At 43.9% G+C, this 27,082-nt stretch overlaps 1 protein-coding gene across 3 annotated transcripts in view; it reads right to left on the bottom strand.

Moving 5' to 3' along the window:
• The window catches only part of syt1a (synaptotagmin Ia), a 128,235-nt gene extending 103,145 nt beyond the window's left edge, over window positions 1–25,090 (bottom strand). The window contains exons 1-2 of one of the 3 annotated variants that reach the window (XM_031582325.2): window positions 24,957–25,090; window positions 22,573–22,614 (exon numbers count right to left, since the gene is read on the bottom strand). The gene's annotated coding sequence lies outside the window, so the exon portion shown is untranslated. Of the gene's footprint in view, window positions 1–22,572; window positions 22,615–24,421; window positions 24,753–24,956 lie in introns of those variants that run through there. The other 2 variants (XM_031582324.2, XM_031582328.2) reach the window with 2 other exon arrangements.
• Window positions 25,091–27,082: the final 1,992 nt, after the last annotated feature.

The following is a 27,082-nucleotide window of genomic DNA, read 5'->3' as shown; positions in this document are numbered from 1 at the left end:
TCTCGTCTGACGCATTTGGTTTAAAGGGATTGCTCGACAATGCTATCGACTGGCTTTAACCACACCTTTTACTAATTAGCTTCGGCCTGGCTTAGTGCCAATGCCCACAACTTTACTGCTCTCTCAGCAGAGCATATGTGCAGCCGATTCTGCCAGCCATTTTCGCCCTTAAACTAGGACCCAAGGACTCAGACTATGACTTTCTCTAAGGCATCCCTTTTTTCAGACCCCTCCGTCCAACTTCATCCCCCAGAATAGCGGCCGCCTGTCCTTGACAGCGTCTGCTTCCTGAGCAAACAAGATTACATTGATGAACACAGGTGTCTTGTTTGCTCCGCGTCTCAAGGTACTTTTGGGGGTGACTCGCCCGGGCAGGAGAGGGAGACGATGTGAAACTCCGCTACTGGCGGCCACCTCATGATGCCTGGCTGAGATATCCACTACGCTGCAATTCAAATAAGACACTCACGATCACAAGATTGACACCAAATGGCCTTTTCGGGATCGGTAGGGGGGAGAATAAGGGAGCAAGAAACCAGAATCACGTGTACAACATCATGGAGAAGACTGTACACTAGTGCCATAAATAACCAGTCTGTTTCATGTAATGTGACCTTTCACAGTTTGCCACCAATTGTCTAAGCAAGACTATATTATAAAAGGACATGAAGAGGCTTTTTCACAGCTGTGTCAACATAAAGGGAATTTATTTGTTTTCTTGTGCAAACATTTCCATTTTTATGGCTGTGTTGGAGAACTAAAGCACACCACTGTGTATAGCCACATTTCACAGCAAGGACAACTTCAAGGTCACAGACAGTTTAACCAAACCCCTCATTTACCCACAAAGCTCTTCTGCTCTCTTACCCCAAATCAAAGAAAATCAGGGACTCTCGTCCTCGCTCTATCTTGGATAATGTTTTGTACGGGGAGACAGAGCTTGCAGAGTGGGAAGTCTTTGGGGTGGGTGGGGGTGGGGGGTGCCTCTCACTGCTCACCGGCTGGCTGTGGAGTAAACTGCTCCAGGGCTTTGTGACTCTCACTGCTATTTTCTCATTAATCCCCCGGAAGACGACGGCAGCCAACACTCTAAAGTTGTTGGGGCACAGCCCGGTGACACCCAGGGGGCCCATCGTGCGTCTCTCACGTGGTACGTTTCAAATGTTTTGGACACCCGCTTAGCTGAAGCTGCGACCACCATTTTGTCACCACGTTTTCCCCTCTAAATCAGATCTGTCCGCTACTGGAGGGGCGGCTACAGGATGCTGTCAGGGTGATCTGTGGTGGGGTGAGGTGGCTGCCTGAGAAAGGCTGGCAGGCAACGAGGAGGAGGAGGAGGAGGAGGAGGAGGGAAGAGCTGCACGCTTCACTGACACCAGGGCATTTGACAGTAGGCTCCATCATGACAGATTTCTATCTTCTCTACCTCCTCTCCCTCTCTCTCACTCACTCACTCTTTATCTTTCTTTCTGTGTGTGTCTCTCTCTACCCATCTCTCTCTCTCTCTTTGTCTGTAGTCATTTTCCTGCGTTCCTCCTGAGAGACTCTGTGGGTTGAAGGTGAAAGAGCCACCCCAGGGGTTATGTGAGGTAAACTGATTGTTATTCCTTCACATGCTCAAAGAAATCTACAATAGGCTCAGAGACCCTGGGGTAGAAGGTACGGTGCTAGGGCTCACAAGTAGAAAAGATAGATGCCTTTCCATATAGAAATCCATCGGAGGAGCCAATTTCCTTCTCCTTCATTTGTGACTGTGTATGTTTGTTTTTGTGTGTGTGTGTGTGCCCGTGTGTGTGTGTGTGTGTGACAGTGAGAGAGACAGAGAGAGAGAGAAAGCTGGTGGGGGTGGGGGAAAAAAGATACACGAGAACAAGTCATGAAAACCCGCAGAAAAACACAACTTCAAAAACGCAGAGGTCCGAGCTTTGAAGTTCAGGACTATGTACTCTCAAATATTCGTGTTCTTTTATGAAAGCTTCTCTATGCAAAAGAAGAGTGGTTATGAGTCAGCTTCCTACAACAATGAGTTCCCCCCCCCCTATCTCTGTCTTTGTCTTGCACACGCTCACTTTATCTCAACTGATTATTATCCACTGGTGTAGAGAGAAATCACCTCCAATTTCGTAGCAAAACTCAAAACCTGCTTGGAGTGTAGAGAAGCGGCAAGGGAGTAAGCCGCATTACAACGTAATGGATTCCACACAAAATGACTGGCTTCACGACCGACTGCGTGGAACTGCTTAGCAATTTCCATTTTCGGAAAAATTATCTGCCATATCCCTGCCGTTTCCATTCAATAGCAGCTTATCGGTAACTCTGTCCACGAGAATGAACTCGGCCCCGGCTCCGCAGGACCTGCTGGCTGAATGGGCGTATTGAGATAACAGCAGCATTGATCTGTACCAGCCCTCTGTAATGTCTCAGGTATGGGCCATGGCCTGTCTATACCCCCCCCCCCCCCCCCCCTCTGTAATGTGTCAGGTATGGGCCATGGCCTGTCTATCCCCCCCCCCCCCCCCCTCTGTAATGTGTCAGGTATGGGGCCATGGTCTGTCTATACTCCCCCCCTCGCACCCCCAGATCCTCCCCACCCACCCCCAAAGCCTGTTCTTCTCGTCCAGCTTCCCCGCGTGCTCAACCTGGCAGACCCGGAGGTGAGCACCAGGACAGAGGTGATACATAGCACTGGCGGCAACATCTCTGCCGTGTTTTCATTTTGACAGCTAGCAGACAGAGGGAGTGATGGGTATAACTGTCTGCACTCTACTGGATGGCCCCTCTGGCTCCGGCACCCCTGTCTCTGGAGGCCCTCTTTGGAGACCCAGGAGGAGCAGATGAAGACTCGGCCTCTGCTTCGTGCCTCACCTCTATGATGCATTAGAGGAGCCGCTGTCTAGACTAGTCGTCTCATGAGTAGGGGTCATGTCAGAATCTGTACTGGTTTAGTCAAGGGTGAAAAACTGCACTCTACAGAATACTTCCTCTCTCTCTGACACGGTTTCTCATAGGTACAAGAGACATCTTAACTGAAGAGTTGAGCCTAGAAAAGTCAGTGCAACCAGTTGTGCTGAATTGCCAACAAAAGGGTTGCATGAGCTCAAGTGGGAATTAGTGCAACAACAAGCATGACCACTATTGTGGTTTGATTGACATATGCCCTCCCAATACAAATCAGTTAACTTCTGATTCTACTAGAAATGAATTTGTTGTTCACCATGGTAAGAAAACAAAGTGACATTGAGGTAGGGTGTATTGTGAAAGAACTTTCAGCAATCCCCTTTGCAAGATGTGAGTTTTATAACATGATTATTATCAGAGAGGGATATCAACTCCAGCCATGCCAGTAAGTCTCAAGCCTACAGTGGGCATAGGTCGTCCCACACCAGGCTTTTGTCTTGCTTGTTCATTCTTTCGTTCATTATGCCTCCTCCTCCTAGATGCGAGAGTATCCCTGAGTGATAGCCGGGAACGGTTAGTAGCGTGCTAGCAAGCCATTTATCAGTGCCAATTTTGCTGTTGTTGGTGTCTGTAAGGTTTTGGATGTGGGATACGGTGACACACAATGGAATGGTCTCTGGTCCTCCACAGAGGCAGGGAGGGACACACAATGGAATGGTCTCTGGTCCTCCACAGAGGCAGGGAGGGACACCAATGAGCAAAGGAGCCCAAACCCCTGATTCCCACTTCACTCTATCTGGGTAATGCAAAGAAAGATAAGATAAGATAAGATGGAGCAAAGATATGGTGTGTTAATGTGTGTGTGTGTGTGTGTACCGTAATTTCCGGACTATAAGCCGCTACTTTTTTCCCATGCTCTGAACCTCGCGGCTTAAACAATGACGCGGCTAATTTATGGATTATGATACCTGTGACTACGGTTGCTTTGTGTTTACGGTGGCTTTGTGGAGCTAGGATGCTAGCATGGATGCAGCCGCATGGATGCTTAGCTCCACGCGATTTCTCAGTATCTCTCAATAACTTAACTAATGTCAAAATAACCACAGTCTACCGGCGTAGACAGAACACAACTCAAAACACTTTAGAAAATAAAAGTTTACTACATTACAAATCCAGTCTTTTCAAGTTCTTTAGCTCACTGGTTTCAAACTAGCGTCTTTCTTCTATCTCTCTGTCTTGAATCAAACGTTCTAGCTTCTGATAGACTCTTGCAACTGTGCTCTCTTAAAGCAACAGTGCACTTATCGTAACTGGCAAAACTAATAATATGCATCACTATTGTATTACTTTTGATATTCATTTTAGCCTGTGTAAAGTTCATTTATTTCAATGTACCGGTAGGCACCTGCGGCTTATAGACATGTGCGGCTTATTTATGTTAAAAATTATTATTTTTGAAAAATTCAGTGGGTGAGGCTTATATTCAGGTGCGCTCAATAGTCCGGAAATTACGGTACTGCTGTGTGTATCTGTTTTTGCAGGAGATAACAACCAGAAAGAGAGATGTGATGGGTTGAGAGTGTGTACTGTATGTGTGTGTGTGTGTGTGTGAGAGAGAAAGAGATGTGATTGGTTGAGAGTGTGTGTGTGTGTGTGTGAGAGAGAGAGAGAGATGTGATGGGTTGAGAGTGTGTATGTGTATGTATGTGTGTGTCTGTATGTATGAGTGAGATAGAGTGTGTGTGTGTGTGTGTGAGAGAGAGAGATGTGATGGGGTGAGAATGTGTGTGTGTGTGTGTGAGTGAGAGAGAGAGAGTGGGTGGAAGAGAGATGTGATGGGGTGAGAGTGCTGGTGAGGGAGGTTGGTTGGGTAGGTTGGGGGTGTAATGTATGAGGTGGGGGTGGGCTGGCTTAATTAGAGCAGAGAGCCACTTCTAAGTGGGCCGCCAGCCATAAGGGTCTCCTTTACTCGCCACAGATGTCAGCCAGCTGCCTACACGTGTGTGAACAAGCGTGATGGATCTGTATCAGGGTCTGCATGTGTGTGAGTGTGTGAGTGTGTGTGTGTGTGTGTGTGTGTGTGTCTGTGTGTGTGTGGGGGGGGGGGGGGGGGGGCTGGGGAGGGTGTGTGTGTGTCCATGCATGTCTGTGTCTGTGTGTGTGTGTGTGTGTGTGTGTGTGTGTGTGTGTGTCCGGTGTGTGTGTGAGAGTGTGCATGCATGTGTGTGTGTGTAAGAGTGGGTGATTCCAACTGTGGTAGAAGGAGGTCTCCATGGCGACGACAGGAAGGGAGCCCACAGCACCTGTGTGGCAGCTGCAGTGTCACGCAGCAGTGGACCGGCAGCTCAGCCCCTGATTGGTCGAAGGGAGACCAGTAGAAAATGCAGGCAATAGCAATTCAGAGGGAGACGAAGAGAGACATATTGATTCTCCCTCTTATTAGACCATGTATGTTGATCTGGAACAGGTCATTCCAAACATTTGCACAGATCACAACAAGGAAAACTGTTCCTGAGACAGTATGACAACATACAAATGGAACTAAACTCAACATGTGACATTACCAAAGACTCTAGAGCACTATATGATCTTTGATATTGTATCTAAGCTATCAATTCTCTATTATGCTAATTTCCGTTCGTATCTAGAGTAGTAGTACTGCACCTGTGTAACAGACTCAGACACTCAGAAACCGATAACTTACCAGGGTTGGGGAGTAACTAGTTACATGAAACATTATGTTATGTAATAATTAAATAACGAAATAAATGTAATTATAGGCTAACTAGTCACAGTTACTTAAAAAATTATGTAATTAAATGAGTTACTATTCACACAGATACCTCGGTACACACACACACTCATTTACATTTAGCAGACGCTTTTATCCAAAGCGACTTACATATGTGCGACTTAGAATGTATACACATTTTACATTTACACTGATGGCACACTGCACATCAGGAGCAATTCGGGGTTCAGCGTCTTGCTCAAGGACGCTTCGACAGGGAATCGAACTAGCAACCTTCTGATTACTAAACGACTTCTCTACCTCCTGTACCACTGTCAAAATGCTGGTGATAACAAAGGGGTTACACCCTTATATATTATTTTCGATAAAAAGCTTTCAAGCTAGAATTAAACAGATGGTTGTAGAATAAAACATTCTGTTGCCTTGCGCCATCTACACAAGCTCCATTCATTTGGTAGTATGCACTCAAATTTTGACCTATCACATTTCAAAAGTAACCTTCCCAACCCTGGTAGTATTACTATTCCCAGGGAACTACCAGGGAGTGGGACTACTGCTTGGGAGTACTTGACTTACCCTAATTATAACTCATTAATAGCTGTCATATGTTAGCTAACACGTGCAACACAAGCTCTGTTGCCAGCTGTGCCATCTATTCATTACCATCCCAAAACTAAACAGAGAAGGAGTGTGCATCTGGACTCGACGCAACTACCTGCAGTGTCATGTTGTTCACCATTCGCCGACCTACATGTTTTTCCTCTCGCAGGGATTTGTCAAGCCACACATTGTGTAGAACCTTTAATGGCAGCTTGCACAAAAGATGAAGGTCACAAAATGGAGGCAGGATGCCATGCCTTTCTCTTTACAAAAATGCTTCCCAATGAGATTGCACACCCACCTCAGATGTGCAATGCACTTCTTCACAGTGCCCACTCCACAGAGGGATCAAAGCCAGCCTTGGCCCCCAGAAAGAGCTCAGCTTTTGGGGGTCTGAGGTGAGTGAGTCAGCCCTTCACCCCCTCCATCTTCTTCAGCCCCTTTGTTGATCTTCAAGGCTTTCATGTGGGTCAGTGGATTGGGGGGTTATTATGAAAAATGCTTTTCTCGTTTTTTTTATCCTCAAAATGTATTTGGCGAAGGGGGAATGGCGAGTGGGGTGGGGGTCTATGACGGTTGACGACGAGAACCAGAACATGGTTGTATCTGTGCATGTGAGTGTGTGTGTGTGTGTGTGTGTGTTTGTGTATGTGTGTGTGAGCACTCGGACGCAAGTCCGTTTGCGGTGATTGTAAGGAAAGGCTGTGCAGAGGAAGCTTGGGGGGCACTTAACGCCAAATGGAACAAAGCGGGGCAGTGTGTGGTGCACAAAGGCTGATTCACACACGGTCAGGGAACATCAGCCCATGGAGTGCGCTCTTCAGGCCTAAGCCTTTGTGTTGGACTTTTTGTGCTTTTACTCTGGGTGAAACCACTTCACAGCTTGGTTAGATCCGGCCTTTCTTGTGTCAACTGAGACTTGCAGAACTTATTTTGACCAATCAAAGTTTTCAGCCATTTCGCAACCAGTAGGCGAAATTTGAAAAGGACTGGTGCCTTGAGCTACTAATGCATCAGCTATCAACCATTAACTTCTTTACTATGTTTATTTTATACAACAATGACAGAATTGAATGATACTTTTTGGTGCTTCAGCTGACGTTGGAACTGATCTGGCATGATTACGACAGCCAATCCGGTCCTGGTATTGCAACTAAACAAACAGAACCGCATCCAATCCGGCCCAGACCCATTCCAGAGTAATAGTCAGGTGGCTTAACAACGCGATCGTGACAAGAGTGATAAAAGCATGAAATTTGGCACACAATTAGCTTATATCCTACTTAAAGATTTCAGAAGGGGTGCCCAAGTGAAACTGCTCATTTTTTCGTTTTCAACATCATTAAAATAGCACCAACAAAGGCGCATTACAGTACCAGTAGACTACCTGCCTTTGTTGGTGCTATTTTAATGATGTTGAAGCAAATCTTTAATAAAATATTACAGTACGTATACATATAAAAGATACAAATGCAAATATGGTTTTAAATGGTGGTAAAATAACGGTTTTACCTAACAGATATAGCAGAATTACGTCTTTCCCGCCATCTTGGATGAGCGCGTGCACGGGCACAAGTCTTTTTGTCTGTTTTGCTACTTAAAGGGACATTTGTTTAAACTAGTGGATATCAAAAACAAACAAGAAAACACAAACATGCATAAATAACTGCTTTATAACTTATTTGGTAAGCATTTCTAGGCAAAATAACCGTTTTGAAAATCCGACCACAGGTAACGCATATCTTGATTTAGGTCAAAACTTAATATCTCATTAAAACGAAAAAATGAGCACTAATTGTGTGCCAAATTTCATGCTTTTATCACTCTTGTCACGATCGAGCCTAAATTTTGCATTAAGCCACCTGACTATAAGCGGTTATGTCCATAGCTGTAAGTAGCTCTGCTGCCTTTCCCTATTAGCCGTGTTAATGGTGTTTGTCAGTCACCAGGCTTGCTCTGCTTTCCCTTCCACTCTACGGTGCCCCGTTGCATATGGCCTCTTTGTGTCCCACAGGAGGGAGCTGACATTGCCACGGCTGCCTCAGCAGTTTCGAGTGGACGTAGGGGGGGGGAGGCAGACCGTGGGTCATTTGCCCTCAGCCAACACATGCACACAGACAGGAGCTGACATTTCAAATGTGTGAGATGAGCAGATGCAACGGGCAATGAGGGAGCAAGGAGAGAGAGAGAGAAAGAAAGGACAAGGAGAGAGAGAGAGAAAGAAAGGACAAGGAGAGATAGAAAGAAAGAAAGGACAAGGAGAGAGAGTGGCAAAGAGAGAGAAAGGCTAATTGGTTTGCTAACAATAAATGCTAATAAAATAATGCTAATAAAAGTAGCAGCACTAAGATACAAATGTATGAAGCCGATACTGTTATTCTGCTATGCTGATTCGGACAAATACGTGAAAAATACAAGCAGCAACCTTAATAAAGCATTTTCATCAAGTTCTTTTTCCCTCAGCCATTGGTAATGATGAACACGATGCACGTCCACATTATGTTCGCTCAGGCAACAGAGAAGAGCGCTTTCCCACCATGTCATCTGTGAATTCTTGGCCATGGTGCTTATTCTTGTAGGTGTGAAAACAATGACGTCGACATCAGAAATAACAGCACATTCTGGGAAGGCCTCTTTGTTCCTTAGCAACCCTGCTGTAAACTTGCCCCTACAGCTCCATGCTAACGAGGAGAATGGGAATCTATGAGGGCCTCTGGCCGCATAACTATCGATATAACCTTTAAGGAGGAACCAACGAGGTCAGGGGACCTTTGTGCCGATGCTTGTATTTTGTGTAAAGATATGTAGAGTGTGTATAGTGTGTACAGCATATGGTCCCTTGTAGGAATGACACATGCATTCATGGAATAACAATGACAAGCTGTGTTGAGATGGGAGACATGGAGAGCACCCATCTATGTACCCTTTAACAATTGGGACAATGTGACCAGGTACTGTTTCGGTCATGAGTCCACTAACCCTTACACCCTCATTAGTCCACTAACCCTTACACCCTCAGGAGTCCACTAACCCTTACACCCTCAGGAGTCCACTAACCCTTACACCCTCATTAGTCCACTTACCCTTACACCCTCAGGAGTCCACTAACCCTTACACCCTCAGGAGTCCACTAACCTGTACACCCTCATGAATCCACTAACCCAAAGTGGATCATGGCCTGCATCATCTGTGGGGACTGCGGTTGGTCATGTGTATGGCAAGGCAGGCTACAACGGTGCATCAAAGGTCACTGTTTGGACTCCCTGCCGGGTCATCACAGTTCCCTGCCACTGGCAGACTGCTCAGCTGGGCGTCGTGCGCCTAGGGTGATGGAACTGTGACCTAATCAGAAGGCCACAGCTCATCAGCTGCGCGTCCCCCAAGAGATGAGAGACGAGGTCATTTCAGGATGGAACAAAAGGATGAACAAGGGAAACAGACACACTGTTAGTTTGGGAAACGGCCAACAGAAGGTGCGAGAAATAAGAAATAGAACAGACCTGCTGTCGCTCACTGGGGGCCGTGTAACACAAGAGCTCATTGTAACTGATAAAGCATATCGCACTCTCTGTGGAAATGGCGATTGAGTAAAAAAAAAACGTCTCACGATCGTCCTCGTAGGATTGAGGCATGCGGTTTGGGGCCGCCCTGACGACCTCGGCTATTGTGGCAGCGCCGGAAAAAAGACCAAGAGGAACAAGGTTCTCTTTTCTCTTTTCAGATGTGCCAACAGCTGTATTATTATGCCGTTTCTGAGATTGTGTAGGCCTGGTTGTTCCCAGTGGGGGGGGGTCGTAAGCAGCGCACGTTCTCGGCTCCAGACGTGAGCTGAATGGCATCGTTTGCTTTTGCTATTAAGATGTGCTGGATGTTAAAATAGCCATCTAATTTCTATGGAAATCACTACAACTGCACATACATCACCGAAATATATACCTTCAGCTCAGTGGGGAGGATCTCTCAGCACAATCACTTTTCACCAGGAAGGTAGGGGGAATGGTGAGAGGAGGAGTAGAGTTGAAAAGGAAAGGAAGGAAAGGAAAGGAAGAAAATGGAAAAAGAAAGGAATGGAAAAAACATTGGGAGGAGGAGAAGAGTCAAATCAAAAGAGTAATAAAGCCAGACCAGAGAAAAGAGGAAAGAAAGGGAGAAGAAAAGACATGAATAGGGGAAATAAACAAAACAGACCACCAAAAGCATGAAAAAGAGAAGAGAAGAGAGGATGAGAGATTAGAAAAGGTGGGAAAAGAAACAAGACGAGAAAAGGGATCTCAATCCAAAGCAGTGACAGTGCACAGGCAACGCACCCCAATGTCTGAATGCTGTGAGCCAACACCCAGCATTAAGCTCCGATGTTCAGTCTCTGGACAGATGTGGGCCAACGCAACATTAAATCAACTTTTGGTTGTTTTGGCCGATGAGGCAGCCATCCTATGGATGGAGATATCCCCCCCTCGCCTCAGAGATACAGTGCTGCACTCTACTGCTGTGCCGCTCAGGCAGAGATGGGGGTTCGCTGCCAAACGTTTACACTGTGAGAAAGCTCCATAACTACACACCATAACACACACAACATGTGCTGTGTGCTGTAGTTGTTCTTTCCATGTCAAATCATCTACAGGTCCCCACATGACCCCCTCAGTTTTCCTCCAGATATTTATGATGTGATGGCAAAATTATGGCAATTTGAATAAAGGTATCCTCACATGAATTTTCCCATTTGCACTCTGGTCTAACGTGTTCTGAAGTATTTTCAGACTTCAACACAACAATTTTCTACTGTGAGTAACTTGTAGACCACCTGTAGAATCTGAATCTGAGTGCAAATTACACCCATCTTAGTAGGAATTTCTTCTAGCTTTGGTCTAGCTCTGAGGTCTAGCTGTTTTGAGACCAAACACCATCCATCCATTGAGAGACATTTCCCCGAAAAACACATTCAACGAAGCTATGTTGGCTAAGACTGACATGACTTACATAATTAGTTTAATGCCATATAGTTTTGCCCAATTACAAGCCTGGCCCAATTACAAGCCTGGGGTGGCCTCTGAGAGAACCCTGAGCGTTTTACTATGCTGTCGAAACAATATCAACAAATAAAAACATACATTAAATAAAACAAATAGAAAACTCTTTGATAATCAATCAGTCGGCACTGCACGGATGCTCTTCAGGATGTGAAAAAGGCCCCCAGAGACACAGCCTCGCGGTCGGAGGGTAACAGGGAGCAGGTAGTGGTGTTTGGCAGACCCCAGCCGAGAGGCTGATTACTCCACTCCCATCTTCCTTCCCTGAGCGAACCAGGGGTCTGATTGTGAGGAGTGCGGTTTGAGGGGCATTAGCGGCGTGATTGAAGTTCACCCCTTATGGACTGTTTAAATATTTCTCTGCCAGATTAAGTTGGCTAAACATACAATCCAGCGCAATTACCGGAGCCATCAGACCCATGTCATTATTGGGACTGAAGTAGCATTGTGGTGGGTGCTAGCTTTGTTGGGCCAGCTTAAAGCAACTGCAGTCTTCCTCTTTCTCAACAATGGCTAAATGGTGAATGGGGTGGGCCGGGGCTCGCCGCCACCTTGACCTTTAGTGAAGATTCTTATCTCATCTTTTAGAAAGAAAAGGTGAGAAAGTACAACTACACTCCTCAGAGAGAGTAAAGAATGATGATGGTGAAGGTAAAAAAAGGAGGAAGAAAAGAAGAGTGAATTCACCAGTACAGACAGCATCTAGTGTTTTTTTTCATGTGAATATGTATTTCCTCTGCTCTGTATGCGTTTGGTGACATTTAGACTCAATGGGCTGTTATGACGGAGCACTTCTCTATCATCCTGTTATCGTCTCTATTGACTTCCTAGAGAGAGAGAGCGAGAGAGAGAGAGAGAGAGAGAGAGAGAGAGAGAGAGGAAGAATGAACGCAGGTGACCAACCACGGCCATCCCCATTCAAAGGGAGTAAACCTTGCAAAGAGACCTTTTCATCTACAGAGATATGGGGCGTCGGTTTATGAAATGACTTTATTCTTAATGCAAAGTAAAGTGGCTCCTCTCAACGTTGGAGAATGTTCAACAAAGCACGGGTCTAATCCTCAAAACACCACCCGCACACACAGACACACACACACACACACAGACATCTTTACAGACACACCGGTGCGCACACACACACACAGACACACAGAGAAACACACAGACATCCATACAGACACACCGGTGCGCACACACACACAGACTCTTACAACAACCCTTCCATCTGTACTAAGCGTTCTATTTTAAGCTCACTCAAAATTGATTCAGAATATTTTACACTAACCAAATGTTACTTTGCATTACCTATGCATCTGCCTGTCTGCCTGCCTGTTCTAGAAACGCCTGGGGCAGGAAGTCATCCCATGTGGATGAGTCACCCCCTCCCTCCGGCTGATCTCAGCACAGTGTGCAGGCTTTGCCCCAGATATTTCTCACAGTGCAGACAACTGTTCTGAGTTCAGTCATGGCCTGTGTTAAGTGTTGCAGTATCTTAAGTATAGATTGCATTTATCAAATTAAGATCCCCTTATCAACTTGGGATCAAAGAAGTAGGTCACATGGTAATGTTATTAACAACAGCAATACATTAATTAAAAAGCAATTACAAACAAAGCCATTTAGTTCTAATATTCTGTAAGAGCATTGCAATTTACTTGAGTGTAATCTCATAGTAAAATTTATGTCGGAAATTCTCCCATATCCCACAAAGTAAATAAGGCCACCTTTCATATTGCATAGTCCCTGTTACAATGGAACCATGCTTCTAAGTACAGTACTGCTTGTCGTATTGAGCAACAGAGAGTAATGATACAGTATATCTATAGGCAGTTTACGGCACCTGCCCCAGATATTTCTCACCGTTCAAAAGCAGATTTAAATAAAAAATAAAAAACTCTCACTTTGCTTCTGTTGCATTTGATCCTACCAAAGATTTTTACTCTGTGAGTCAGATGAATAACTTGAGCTGCTTTCTTGAGCAGAAAGTTCAGCTTGATGTGACAAACAACTCTCAACTCCTCTCCCACGGCGCAGTATGCATGTGATCTTATTGAAAATGTTGGGGGTAAATGTATAGGTTTAGGGACTTCAAGGAACTATTTAAGACGCTGATTAAGATGCAAGGAAGCGGCATGACAGCAGCAGTAGAGATTGCCAGGGTTGGGGCGGGCGTAGGGGGGGGGGGGTTCTCTTTGATGCTTGGAGGGAAGTTAACGTTCACGCAGGGTTGCCACATGAAGGAGGAAGGTCAAAGGTCGTGTGAAGATGAAGGAGCCAGCAAAGTGGATCTCATTGAGTTGGGAGCGGTGGCGGAGTTAACCTGGCTCCACTCCAGACAAGGAACGATAGGCTAACAGCGTAACCTATTTGCAGAGAGGCGTACTGATGCTGAGGGCACTCTTAATTAAGAGCACTCAAAAGGCTGCTCTAGTAAGTATACAGCCCCACAGCCTTGTGGCAGCAATGGCACAGTGTTTAGGGAGCCAGAAAAACTTTGATTAGGCCACAAGCATTAGCTTTACCATCATTGTGATGATAATGCATTTGGGTTCAAAATGAGTCATTTTAAATGCAGCCTCATCAATTTGAACATGGTGTGTTCAATAGGAAAATCATTTCCATCACCCGCTCTTGCATTGTTACTGTATAAATGTCTCCTGTTCCGCCAGGCTGTCCAAACTTCCAGGTAAATACACCATTGCACTCTCATGTACTATAACTTCAAATAGGGCACTGCTTGGTTCTGACCCAAAAGGGAATACTCTGTACTCAGGCAACATGACATGGCACTGAGAGGTGCCACCGAACTGATGGAGTGCGCTCTCCAAAATCATACACACGATGTGGTTCAAGGCGCCGTAGTGACAGTGTGCCAAGGTGCCAGGATTTGAGTGGTAAGCTTGGTAGAAAATCCAGTTTTGATGTCATGGACATGGCTTTGAAGCTCCTCTGACATACCTGAAAGGATAGAAATTCTCTGGAGATCAATGTGATGACTTCAAAAGCTCCTAAAAGCTGATTTCTGTTTTTTTTCCTTGCCAGTCTCTAGCACGGAAGAACGCCCACTAGTTCACTTAAAAAAAAAAAAAGACCAGTACGGTATCTAGGCAGGTGGCATCACTCAATGATTCTGTTTAAGCGTTTGAAGCATTCATTATTGGATACCTTAGCGTCATTATTCATTCCCACCGCTTCCTTCTGGTTTGCAGCGAGGACTGTATAATCTCAGAGAATAGGTCGGCATCAAGGGGTGCTACGTGTGATTGCGTTAAGACTCACATCTCGCAGGAGTTAACATCATTTGTTTTCTTTGTCTTTGTTGAGGCTTGTCTGAGGTTTTCACACTGCCTTCTCTGGTGGCACAGGGGTTATAAGAATGCCAGGGAGAAGTGGACCCTCTGGATGCTGACAGAACATGCGGAGTGTGTTGTTGTGTATGACTGTATGAATGTATGTGTGTGTATTTCTATGAACAAAACCATTTGCTATGTACCTGGGGAAATGCAAAAATGTGTGGTTGTGTGTGTGTGTCTGTGTGCACATTTCTGTCCATGACATCTGGCTAAATAAATGGGAAAATGCAAATCTGTGCCTGTGGATTTCTGTACATTTGTGCATTTTCTTAAACTCTACGAGCACACCTGACAGGTCACACTTCCCCTCTGCACGGTGTCTGCATTTCAACATCTCGCCTCCTGCAGTTCACTGGTTACCAGGCAAAGCTGAAAGCCATCCTCTTAATGCCTCTCTGTCAGTACACAGTCGAGTGCTCTCAGAGTCACAGGCCATGTCCCTCCAGGCTATGCTCTCATCTGGGGAATCCCCCAGACGTCCACACAGGTGACAGCCGAAAGGCCACTCAATCACATGACCTGAGCTGTGGTGGATAATTGAACAAACACACGCAGCCCTATATAAAAAAAACAAAAAAAACAACAGCATGCATATCACCGCGGGAAGCGCTTCCGGACAGCTACAGCATGCCTGCAAGCGCATAGTGAGTAACTGTGTCACATGGCCCTGTTACCAAGGAGAAATCGTCACGGAGACAGACACGGTTATTACGGCAGCCCATACGAGCGGTTAACAGCGTTTTCTCATTCCAGCCGCACGGGAGAAGGGGAGAGGAGGGGCTGTAGGTTTTTGTTGGCATAATGATCTGCTTTGTCTGTTTGTTCTGTGCAACGTGTCTCTTTTGTGTCGTGCGTCTTTTCTACGGAACAGCGTAATAACTGCTCCAGAGGCCAGAGTGAACATCATAATTATCCGAGGGACCGATTTGACGATACCAATATTAATGAGATGTTGGCTGGTTAGCAGATATTCAGTAATTGCAGCTAGTCATTGCAATTATGTTACATGATGTGCTCCTTTGAAACATGAAAGCCTTGAAACAATGGTTGGTTGAGATGACTCACCTTGGGGCGGGGGGAGGGTGGGGGGGGGGGATCTTCACACCCTGGATCACACAGTCTTACAGTAACTTATAGGTCATGGAAAAATTACAGTACAGGCTTCTGATTTGAGGTCATAACTTATATTAAGTGTAGTAGTGTCTTAAGTATAGATTACATTTAACAAATTAAGATCCCCTATCATCTTGGGATCAAAGAAGTAGGTCACAGGGTAATGTTATTAACAACAGCAACACACTAATTAAAAAGCAATTACAAGCAAAGCTGCTTAGTTATAATGTCGGATTAAATAAACTCAAAACTGGAGTATTGTAATGCACTTCAGTGTAATCTCATAGTAAAATGTACTGTACATTTGAATGAGTAACAAAGTGTAATATATCTATGCTTTGTAAGGGATCCAACTACGGTCAGGGGAAGATACAGGTTGTATTCAGATGTATGCTAGTGCGGTGACATGCTGATAAATTGTGTGGTACACTACAGCCCCACAAGCACAATGAGATACTGAATGCACAAACTGCATGGCTCAGTGATGATCTCATTCAGGTCATTCCTTCAGTAGGCCTTTCCCAGAAGTGACACTGCCTGATCATTCAGGTAGACCCTCTCTCCCTCAGCACTACGGGTAAATATAACTGATGCGACAGCTTCTACACAGGGCATGCCTGTTTAATCTTTACATTTGTAAAGGGTCTCTATTTATAACCTCAGACAACATGGTTTCCCTTAACAACTAGGACTGTTACACATAAAATGATTACATTTGCATCACATATTCTGCTCATCTTTGAAGGCGTTGATTATAGTGCATCTGGGCACTCTGCAATCAAAGGGACTCGGACGTGTGGCTTTGGACCTTAATGCACTCTGACTTGTCATTGACCTCCTCGTTGCATAATCTTGAAATTCGTTTAGATTTAGATTTCTTCCTGACAGGATCCATGGCGCAATGATTAGAGCAGGAAACAAACACAACACATCTGATTGTGTTTCTTGTCAGGCCCTCACAAGCACATTTCACATCGGAACGAATTTGCATCTTAGAATGGCACAGTGCGGCTCTGTCTGATTGTACTTGCATGTATTTGCCTGATCGTCTTTAAAGATGATTATTATTGAGAGACATGTAGGGTTGATGAGACACAGGATGCAAAGGATATAGATATATAGTTTTTTGATATTCAGATTTTTTTTTGTGAGAATCAGTTGTAGGGGTTTTTTTGTGGTTACATAAGTTTTGCAATTTCACAAGATCATGTTTCATGTTTTGGAGAGATAAAAGCGGAGATTCCGAGACTGATAACACACACCCACATACAGCTGCTGGAGTGTATTCCCATGCCATAAAAGCACACACACACACACACACACACACACACACACACACACACACAAGCACAGCATGCTATGTACCTTGACATGAATCAGTTTCCACATAGGGCTTAGTGTTTCATTGTGCCTTAATCTTCCCATTATTTTGTGCAAAAAAGGATACATAATGTATTACTGTAATTCAAAGCCTCATACAGGGATCTGGATCCAAGTCATTAGAGGTGGACAATTCAGTGAAATTCGCCAGGGTGGAAAAGGAGGCTGCGAGGGAGGAAGGGAGGTAGGGAGGGAGGGAGGGAGACGTGATACGGCTCCCTGAGTAACTCCAGCCTCACCGGAGAACGAGAGGCAGGCAGCGCTGATTGAGTGAATTAGCACAAAGATGAAATAGTGTAATGGGAAGATTAAAAGATGCACACTGAAAGCATGGGTTTGACAGTGAAATACACACGCGCACACACTTACATACACAAGGTACAAATCCCCATCTTATTGGCAGGAGCGAAAAAGAGGAGCTCATTGGACTGTGTTAGTGCCTCTGCTAGTTCCTCTAAAGATAGTGAGGACCAGATAGTAGTATGCCAATAGCACAGTCACAACGGCCTTAATGCCCTTAATGCACCTCAACACAGCACTGAGTACCCTTATGACTCCAGAGGATTGAACACAACCCCATAAAAGCACCTATCTCCAGTCTACCCCAATTTTCCAGCTTTATCAACAACCATAGCAATTTGTCTTGAAATAGATTTCCTATTCTCTTTCCACGTACATTGTGCACTCATGCCAAACATAGAGCAATGTCTGAAAGGTGGAAGAAAATGACAGAATTAATGGAAGTGGATTGTCCTCCGCTGTTTCACCTACTCAAACATCTCGAAAATGACATGTTTTCATAACACATGAATTTTGATCTTTGCAAATATCTCTTCAATTGCCCACAGAAAAGAAAAGACACAGTTCCTTGTGAGAAAGCTGTGGTGTTAGCCTGTGGCTTAAGGTGTCCTTTCAAGGAGCGAGATTCATTTACTCCTATAGGTTTAGTGTTCATGTCCGTTCCATTCTATCCATGGTGGACTTATCTCTCCACCTAGTCCCTCAGGGTACCCTGCAATTTCATTGGACGAGAGGCTTGCCAGTCTTTCCATCTACAACAGATATGAAAAGCAAGCAAGGTGACCTCAACTGCCAAGAAAATGTTACCGACGATGGCTCGCTGAGCAATGGCTGTAAGGGTTCATGTTAAATCATGCTGAAACCATACCCGTTTCTCCTATGCACAAGCAGATTGCTATGCACAATCTCATAATAATCTCATTCTTCTCCCAAATCATGTATTTCTTCTGCTTATCTCCTGCAGTGAAGATGGCCCAAAGCCATTTATATATATATACACTTAAATATATATATATATATATATATATATATATATAAATAAGAGATTATATGTATATACATACATACCTATATAGAATGATGAAAGCAGATTTAATCCATTTCAATTTATAAAAAATTGACCAACCTTCTCTGGCTAATCAACACACAGATGTAGCTCTGAATCGACTGGCTCATCCTGTCGGGGTTTTGTCAGTTCACAGCAGGGATAAAGAGCTACCAGTGCTAGGATAGGTTATCTTTAAGCTTCTGTACAATATGAGAGTGTGACAGGATTGACCTCGCTGTTCAAATCCTACACATCCGCTACCCCTGCATACACAACCACCACAACAAGCACTCGCAAACATAAACATACCTGGAAGGAGTAACACGCTTTTTGACGGTCACTGGCTGGATTATCTTTCCAGGTAATCTAAGAGGATTAAGACCAGGGGCCCTAATTTAATAGATGCGCACAGCCGATTTTAATACACAACAAAGAAGGGCATCGCGTAAAGCTGTTTTGATTTCTAGGGCACATTTATTTGGTTATTTCATCACATGCGCAAAGAGTTAAGCGCCTTTCGAGAGTGGACCGTCACCTCATTTGGGTGTGTCTGATCAAAAAGATAGGCATTTCATGTGAATCGTTTTGAAGAAAGCACACTCCCATTTCCTGGTTTCCCACATCTGACAGGCACTTCTAATAAAATCCCCACACAGTTTGACGGCATAATATTGACCACTCAGTTAGCCTACTAAATTCATCGATCATTTAAATCAACAGAATATGTTAACAAATGAATACATAGACTATGGAGCTAGGCACAATGAAGTCGCACAGACAGAGAATAAAACGATCCTATATCTTGCATTGGGACCTTCAGTAATGCACAACAAAAAGTGAGACACAGAAGTAATCATTTGTTTTGTATTTGACTGCATACTCAGAGTTAAGAACACTCAAGGTCACCAAGACATCTTTCTCGCATTTCCCACCGTAAAATATCCTAACGTCACTATGTAGAGCAGGGGTACTCAATTAGAAACCCAAAAGGTCCACTCGCCAAATTTCCCTTCAGTCCAGGGTCCGGAACAGTGACGGTCTAAATCCAAAAACACAACTCCAACAAAAACGTTCAAACTATGCACAAAAGGTGATGTGGTCTGGCTTTATTTGTGTGAAAGGTGAGACCTTTTGTGTGCTTTAAATTTAGGCATAAAAGGTGTGAAGGCCAGGCAGAGGCACTGATGTAGTGTTCATTAGTGAGTGTGCTCCTGTATTTGTTTTTGACCATATTCATGGTTGAAAAGGCAGACACACAACAGTATGTTGAGGTATGCACGCTCTTGTTGTGTAGCTGATCTACAGTAACTATTACACTGCATGTTGCTTGGTATGATGATTGCAGATGGTTTCTGGACCTTACCTCAGAGTTATGTGGGGTAATGTTGTTCGAAGTGTGCATGCTATGTTTCATAGTGACAAGGGCAACCGTCTCGTTGCAGATAAAACACATCGGTTTTGTGCTCCTCACAGGCAGCACAAATGCATACTTGTCAGTCCACTCTTACTTAAATTCGCAATTTTTGGAATCAACTTTTCGTTTTTTGTCAGGATTAAAGCACGCCATGATTTTCGTTTGCTGAGAAACCGTTCACAAATCGATCTGCCTGCGCTGTTGCCATTGACACACACAACCTGCGTGACCCACAAAGCTCGCGGCCAACATTGAGTGAGTGAGTTGTCATAGTGTCAGATTTATTACAGCTACTGATTGGACCTCTGTATTGGACACAGAAGATAGAAACCACATCGAGTAGGAAAAAAATATATAGCGCAAAATCACGCACCAATAAAAACTCGCTTGGGTCATGATTCAATTAGAATGTTGATTTTGGCTTCGGTCCAAATTTGATTGCGTCTGGGTCTGGATCCGGACCGCGGTCCGCCTATTGAGTACCCCTGATGTAGAGGCAATGAAGATAGGCCTAATGTGAGAAGGAGCACAATTTCTCTGTCTGCAGATGAGATCATTTCCGTTGTTTTCACTGTTCATTAAATATATTTTCTTGCTAACACGGGCTGCTGACACTAACATTTAAGTTGACATTTCATGGTGCAGGGAGGGGTCAGTCATGTTGATTGAATTACAGCAGTACCAACCACATAAAGCTGTTTGTGTAAATACGGCTACAGTTGCCAGACACATAGAGAGCCTTGTCATATTCTCAGTCTAGATTTCTAGTGTTTCACCTCACAGTCAAATCTACCTGACTATATGTTCTGTATAAAACGCCATTTCAAACTTAGAATGCGAAATAAGTATGAGAGAAAGATGAGCTGAGGTAGACGATTCCTTCCCTGTAATTCACTTTTCACCGCCACACACTTCCTTGAACTTGGAAGCGCAAAAAAAGTAATCGAGGCAGACACCGAAACAAGTCAGCTGATAGTTTCCAAAGTTTCTTAATATTATTTTAAGCTCCGCTGGGCTTATTGGCAATATAGGAGTAGACTATTCACTTTGTTTGGAAAATGAATTTGACCTGGGCTTCATGGGCTTCTGTGCTTTTTCCTGGAAAGGAGTAAATTATAGGAGGCACCGCATATAAAGAATTGTTGTGGGATCAATACTTTTCTTTCGTTTTTCTGTTGGACTTTTGCTGGGACCGTTTTTCATTAATCCGTAGGTATTTCGTTATTCTTGCAAGAAAATACTTTGACCTGAATATTTTGGGGTTATTGATTGATACACGCATATAGCATGCAGTCTTTTCTGCACTATCCTAGCTGTCCTATGTGTGCATACACACAAATTGCCACTCCCTTAGATGTTGCCCTATTTGAGCAAAACCATGAACTGACTTTCCACGCTTTCTTTACCGCTGCACAGCGCAACAGCCTAGACACCGGGTGACAGTGGGGGCCGGGCACAGTTGCAGTCACCTCGGCGGGTCGTGATTAATACCACGGCTAATGGGATGAGGCTGGTCCGTCTGGCATACGGCAGGAGGCGGCAGGCGATCCGGACGAGCCCCGGACGAGGACGGGCACAGTGCATCAATCACGCCTGACAGTCGGGACGGTAGTGAGGTGCTTCATTCATCAACTTTGGAGGGGGGTGGATATGTGGTGGGCCTTACACAGCCAGTGTGGCAACAGAACCAGGCACTAATTACTAACCACTGTGGCCCACACTACCACTGTCACCACGGACTGTACACTAGATGGGGAGATGCTTTACAGCAGAGGAGAGAGGGAGAGGGGGCAGTGGGAGGGGCATCCAGCCATCACTCTAATGAGCCTCAAGGCTTCACCAGCCAATGTGTTTGGAGGAGTCATAATTATTATTATTTATTATTTTTGTCATGAACTTACAACACAAAGTACATGACAAGCAGGGTGGAACAACTGCAGAATAAACCAGTGAGAACAAAGAAAGACTTCAGGTCAGATAACAACAATAACAGACCAGGGAATCGTGACCTGAAACAGAAGAAACCTACAATGGCCTTCCTTGGCCATTCCAGGCATGCAGTGGAAAAATATGTCATATTTTAATAAAGTAAAATAATTTAGCACAAGACGTTAAATATTCGTAGAAAATAAAGAATACGTAAAATGAGGATAAGGCATTAAAAACAGGATCATTCTAAAATGCTAGGAAAGGTTGTTTGATTAAAAAGGGAATCTTTAATCAGGACTGTGACTGAGAGGATATTATATCTGACAGCTGTTCCCAACCATTTAGCCATTTGTTGTCAAGAAGCATTCACAACACCTTTAATGCAAATATATCCCTTTAACTATGATTGTATGACATTCCCATTGGGTGAGTATCGACCCCTCACACCAAACCCGACCCTCTGAGATGTCATTTCATTGCCTCTGGTGAATCCAATTGGTTTACCCAAGATCTCATTAACGGAACAACCACATGATAATGCTAAACCTGAGGGCAAAACAGGTATTTGAAACATCAGCTTCAAGAATAGATCCTGAAAGTCACACTCAGTTGCAATGAAAGGAGAACCACAATGATTGATTGAGAAAGCATTATTCCCGGTGGTTGTGTGCTATTTATGACTGTGACTGCTTTTTGTGCTGTGCAATGTCGCTTCAATACAAGACAGACAGAACAAGAATGAAGTTATTGTCACTCACAATTTGCACCGAATTTTCTCCTCTCTTCCTCTGTGGTGTTCACTGTAAAAGAGACAGGAAAGCACTGTTTTACCACAAGCACAAAATAGGCAATACAAAACACTCTCTCATTACCAGCACAGCGGAGCAGCTTGTCTTCTTCTGATTAGGAGGTAAAACAAACTGAAAGATTGCAATGCTATTTCCATTGTCACTCAGCAACCAATTTCCCATGAATGTGTGCACAAAAGATAGAGACAGAGAGAGAGAGAGACTTTGAAAAGGAAAGAGAAGAGCAAAGAGTATTCAGAGAAAGGGTTTACAGTAAGCAAGAAGTGAGTGACGGGGAGGGAGAAGCAGCAGTGGAGGGAGAAGCAGCAGTAGAGAGAGAGAGGGAAAGAGAGAGAGAGAGAGAAAGAGAGAGAGAGAGAGAGAGATAAAAGGCTGCATGGGTTCAATGAGAGAGGACAACATTACAATAAGTATGCATATGGTTATTACTTTCCTCACACAAAGCAGTGAGCACCATCAACTCACATATGATCCAGTAGATACAGGCATGCACTAAATCCTGTCAAGGACACTGAGACCCTCCTTGGCAGGAGACGGACCAAGATTCCCCTCAGTGCACACAAAGTGTCTTCTTAATCCCAGCATTCAATTAAGAGTATTTTGAATAACAGCCTTTGCTGTGGCCCGAAGGCAGCGTTAAGGAGTAAGCCAATATGTTCTTCATTAATTAACGGCAGCTCTCAATACTGAAGATTTTTAAAACAGGGTAAATTAAACTGCAAATCTCCGAATGTGCACGTGAACGGGACCTGTGCAAATAAGTGCACACAAATTAAATGTGAGAGGGAAGTAGGTTTGCGCTCTGGATAGTTATTGCCCCTTTAATAGTAATGGAGCTGAGTAATTAAACGGTGTTTAAGGAGGTGCATTCACATCGAGGTATCGTGGCGGCACTGTATGTATTCAAAGCATGGCAGGTTTAACGAGGGAAAAAAATCATTTTCAGTCGATGCAATCGTTCGCGCCGAATCAGGTAGCCTATTGACATAAACTGGTGCTTCGAGGAAAACAAGGTAACCTTACAATTCTGAGAAACGTGTGGGTGTCTGAGATCGGTATGGCTGAGCAGAAGCTACCATTTGGTGGCGTCCACATATATCCTAGATTACCACAGCCTGAAAAGCCACCACGGTCGAGTGGAAATAACTGGATAACGTATAAAACCCAACGATGTAGCCAACTGGTAGACTATACAGACCACACTGGCATGTATTATAGGATATGGTGAACGAAACAGAAGCTTTACTGAATTATGAGGCGAAAGATAACGTTCCTCAAATGCACAATTCACAAACGAAAGAGTTCGCGAGGGAAAATGTGACAGCACCAAAGTCAAATTCGATACACTTAGTTGTTCAACATTTGTGAATAAGGGTCACCGGGTCTTCGAAACAGATCGCAAAACACCTTTCCGTCACCTCCAGATACAACGCTCTATGTCACTCTTCATTATTAAGTTCCTGAAAGCTTTTTGAGACTCCACACAAAGAAGTCGCTAATACCAGACAATTTACTCCAATTTATCTTCATTTTTTTCCACACCGCTGATCACAGAGCGTGGAATTAAATTAATCTCAAAATGTCAAGTTAATCAAACCTGCCTCCTATAGGCTATTCACTAGGTGGCATGAATCTAAATTACAACATTTCATATTTATCAACCATGTACAAAGAACTGTGCAACGACTGGTTTCTAGTTGCCACACAGTACAAGAAGGCGACTCAATATAAGAGCCACTTTACTTTTACTGATCAATGTATGAGAAATCTCACAATGAATCACAACAAAATCACTTACCAGTTTAGCAGGTAAAAGAGCGCGCTATCAACCCATACGATTCATAGCTTGTGCCTTCCGTTAGCCGACACGGGTCTGTAGTAACCTAGAACACCACGAGTAGCTGTGGTTGTTTGACGAATGTATTCGCAGACTACTGGAGCCTAGACCTTTAAGTTCCTATAAACAGCGAAACTATCTACCCTGAAAACTACCAGTAAAACATCATTTTAAAGCTAAATATGATCACTTCTAATCCAATTCGTCGATTAAACGCATCACATCAGGTGACGTGCGTTTCGCTACGTAGCCTACAGACTGTTTCCTTTTGTTTAGTTCTCTCTGTAGTATGCCATCGTGTTGTCTTTCAGCACCAGCGACTATGGACAGCAACATACAGTTGTGGCCGTTGAAAAGAGTTGAGAAACACATCTATTGTCATTTGAACAGTAAATGGATGTGTTTGAAATGCATCTGAGAGGAGTTTAGAGAAAGCGTTCTGAAGCATTCTGAAACGCCTCGAGGAAATAAGAAATGCAATAAAAGTTATGCTTACCGATTGGTCACCACAATCAGATTGGTTTAAAACGTGCTCTCAGATAGATGATCTGATTGTATCTAGTTCTCTAATTTCAGCACACAATGATAATACTTAGAATGGTACACTGGATTTACGTTGACAAAGCTCATGCTGTTCAAGCAGTGTCTCACTGTGGCCATACGGGTGAGTATTTCATTTGCCTGTGTACATGTGGATTACACAAGCCAGATAAGTCAAAATCACCACCCAAAATGGTTTAAGATCTTAAAATGTTATACTTCATATTCAACACTCCCTCCCCAAACATTTTAAACAAAGTAATAAAAACAAGTATAGGCTTTGTCACACTCATCTAAACAATGTTCTTGTTAAATCATTCCAGTCTGCGTATTAATACTGGAACAGTGGAACATGAAGATGAGTGTTGCTTATTCAGGCTCACAACTATGGTGCACTAACCAGGAGAAAAAAAGTCAAGACCAAGAATATTTACGCATAGCTTAACAATAACTCAAGACTGCAGTCTGTGTTGTATGTGGCAACAATTTTATTTTATCTCAGAATCATTCACGATTAAAGGGCGTCTTCTAAAAAGACTTTTCCGAGGATATAACCAAAGTCTAAGAACATTGAGGAGACCTCTGCAGGCAGTGATAGTTTAGCAGCTCTTCTTCTGTATCCAGTTTTATCTGCTACCACATAATTACCCTTTGCCAGCTTCTAGCAGACACCATAAATGAAACCATGCATTTATAAGCACTTGTGTGATTGCCGACGCTTTGAGAGAAACAGATCGCTTCCACACCGGTGAACAAGTTTTGGCCTCATAAAAACCTGATGGTGCCTCTCTTCTCCTCTCTCTGTCAGAAATATGAAACAATCTGCAGTTTCACAATAGAGAGCAGAAATTGACATTGTGACTGCATTTGCGATCGGGAGACGGTACACAAAGGCAAATAAACAAACAGACAATATTTTGAATAATAAACTGGACCTGTCGCGGCCCGCTGGCAATCTTAAAAATACACACCCTTAAGATAAAAAGCTCTCTCAAATATATCTAAGGTCTGCACAGCACCCGATGAATTCATCTATTTCTCCTTTTCTTTTTCAGTGGAGGGGGAGAGAGCCATGCATGAACCATGAGCTCAACCTCACTACAGGCGATGCATAATACCCAAACCAGACAGCGCTGGTTCATGGAGACGGAAGGATGGGACCTCAGGAGTCTCTCAGAAATTCATGAGAAAATAATGTATCCAGGTCTAGTTAGGAATTATTTCAGTTTTTCAGTGATATAATCAACTTTTCTCTTTCCTAAATGTGAAGTTTCTGATTCTTCTTGCCAGCTTCAATTACAGATAATTTTCTGCAGCATTACTTCAAATGTCTTTTTTATTGCCTGGGTGTTATGGCTGCAGAAGGCAATTCTGCTCCGACTGTTAAAAAAAGTCTTTGGTGTGAATTACATTCAGACTGAAAAAGAAGTTGGAAAGTTATCAGCTGCAAGTCGACTGCCACAAGAACATTTTGGATTTAGACCATAAAATACCTTGTATGTTTTACAACCCCTGCAATATTGAATCAATAATTGTGCTAATTGATGAACCCGGACAGATGATAAAAAAAAAAAAAAAAAATAATTACTTCCCATGAACTTTCATCTGACCACTCTTATCTCACTTACATATAGTGACATTTGACCTTGGTCTGAAGATGGTGTGTGGACTGTGTAAGAGAAAGGGCAGAGAGATAATTACTGCTACTGGCTGTCCATACCTTTGACACAGGCATGACTCTAACCACAGTGGAGTGGCTCTCGTAATTGGCTATCTCACTTTGAAAAGGTGGGAAGGTGGGAACATGGTGACTAGTGAGCTTTGAGACTTTGGAAAAAAGTAATCTTTTGGCTAGCTTGGCTGTTAATGTCTGCTAGTCCAGTTCTGATATCTAGCCAATGACAGGGAGGTTGGCTTACGCCCTGACATTTGGCTGGAAACCAGATTGAAAACATGGCAGCAAACAGCACTGGGACAGCTGGATAATGGCAGAGATATTTCACACTACCATCACGGTTCTCTTTCTCTCCTGTGAACTCTCTCTCTCCTGTCTTCTCCTAGAGAGCAGCTTTAGATTGTTCC

The sequence above is a fragment of the Clupea harengus genome, chromosome 16 (assembly GCF_900700415.2).
Source record: "Clupea harengus chromosome 16, Ch_v2.0.2, whole genome shotgun sequence".
Taxonomy (NCBI): domain Eukaryota; kingdom Metazoa; phylum Chordata; class Actinopteri; order Clupeiformes; family Clupeidae; genus Clupea; species Clupea harengus.
The sequence above is the reverse complement of the archived record's forward strand: the minus strand, read 5'-3'. Positions and strand labels throughout refer to the sequence as shown.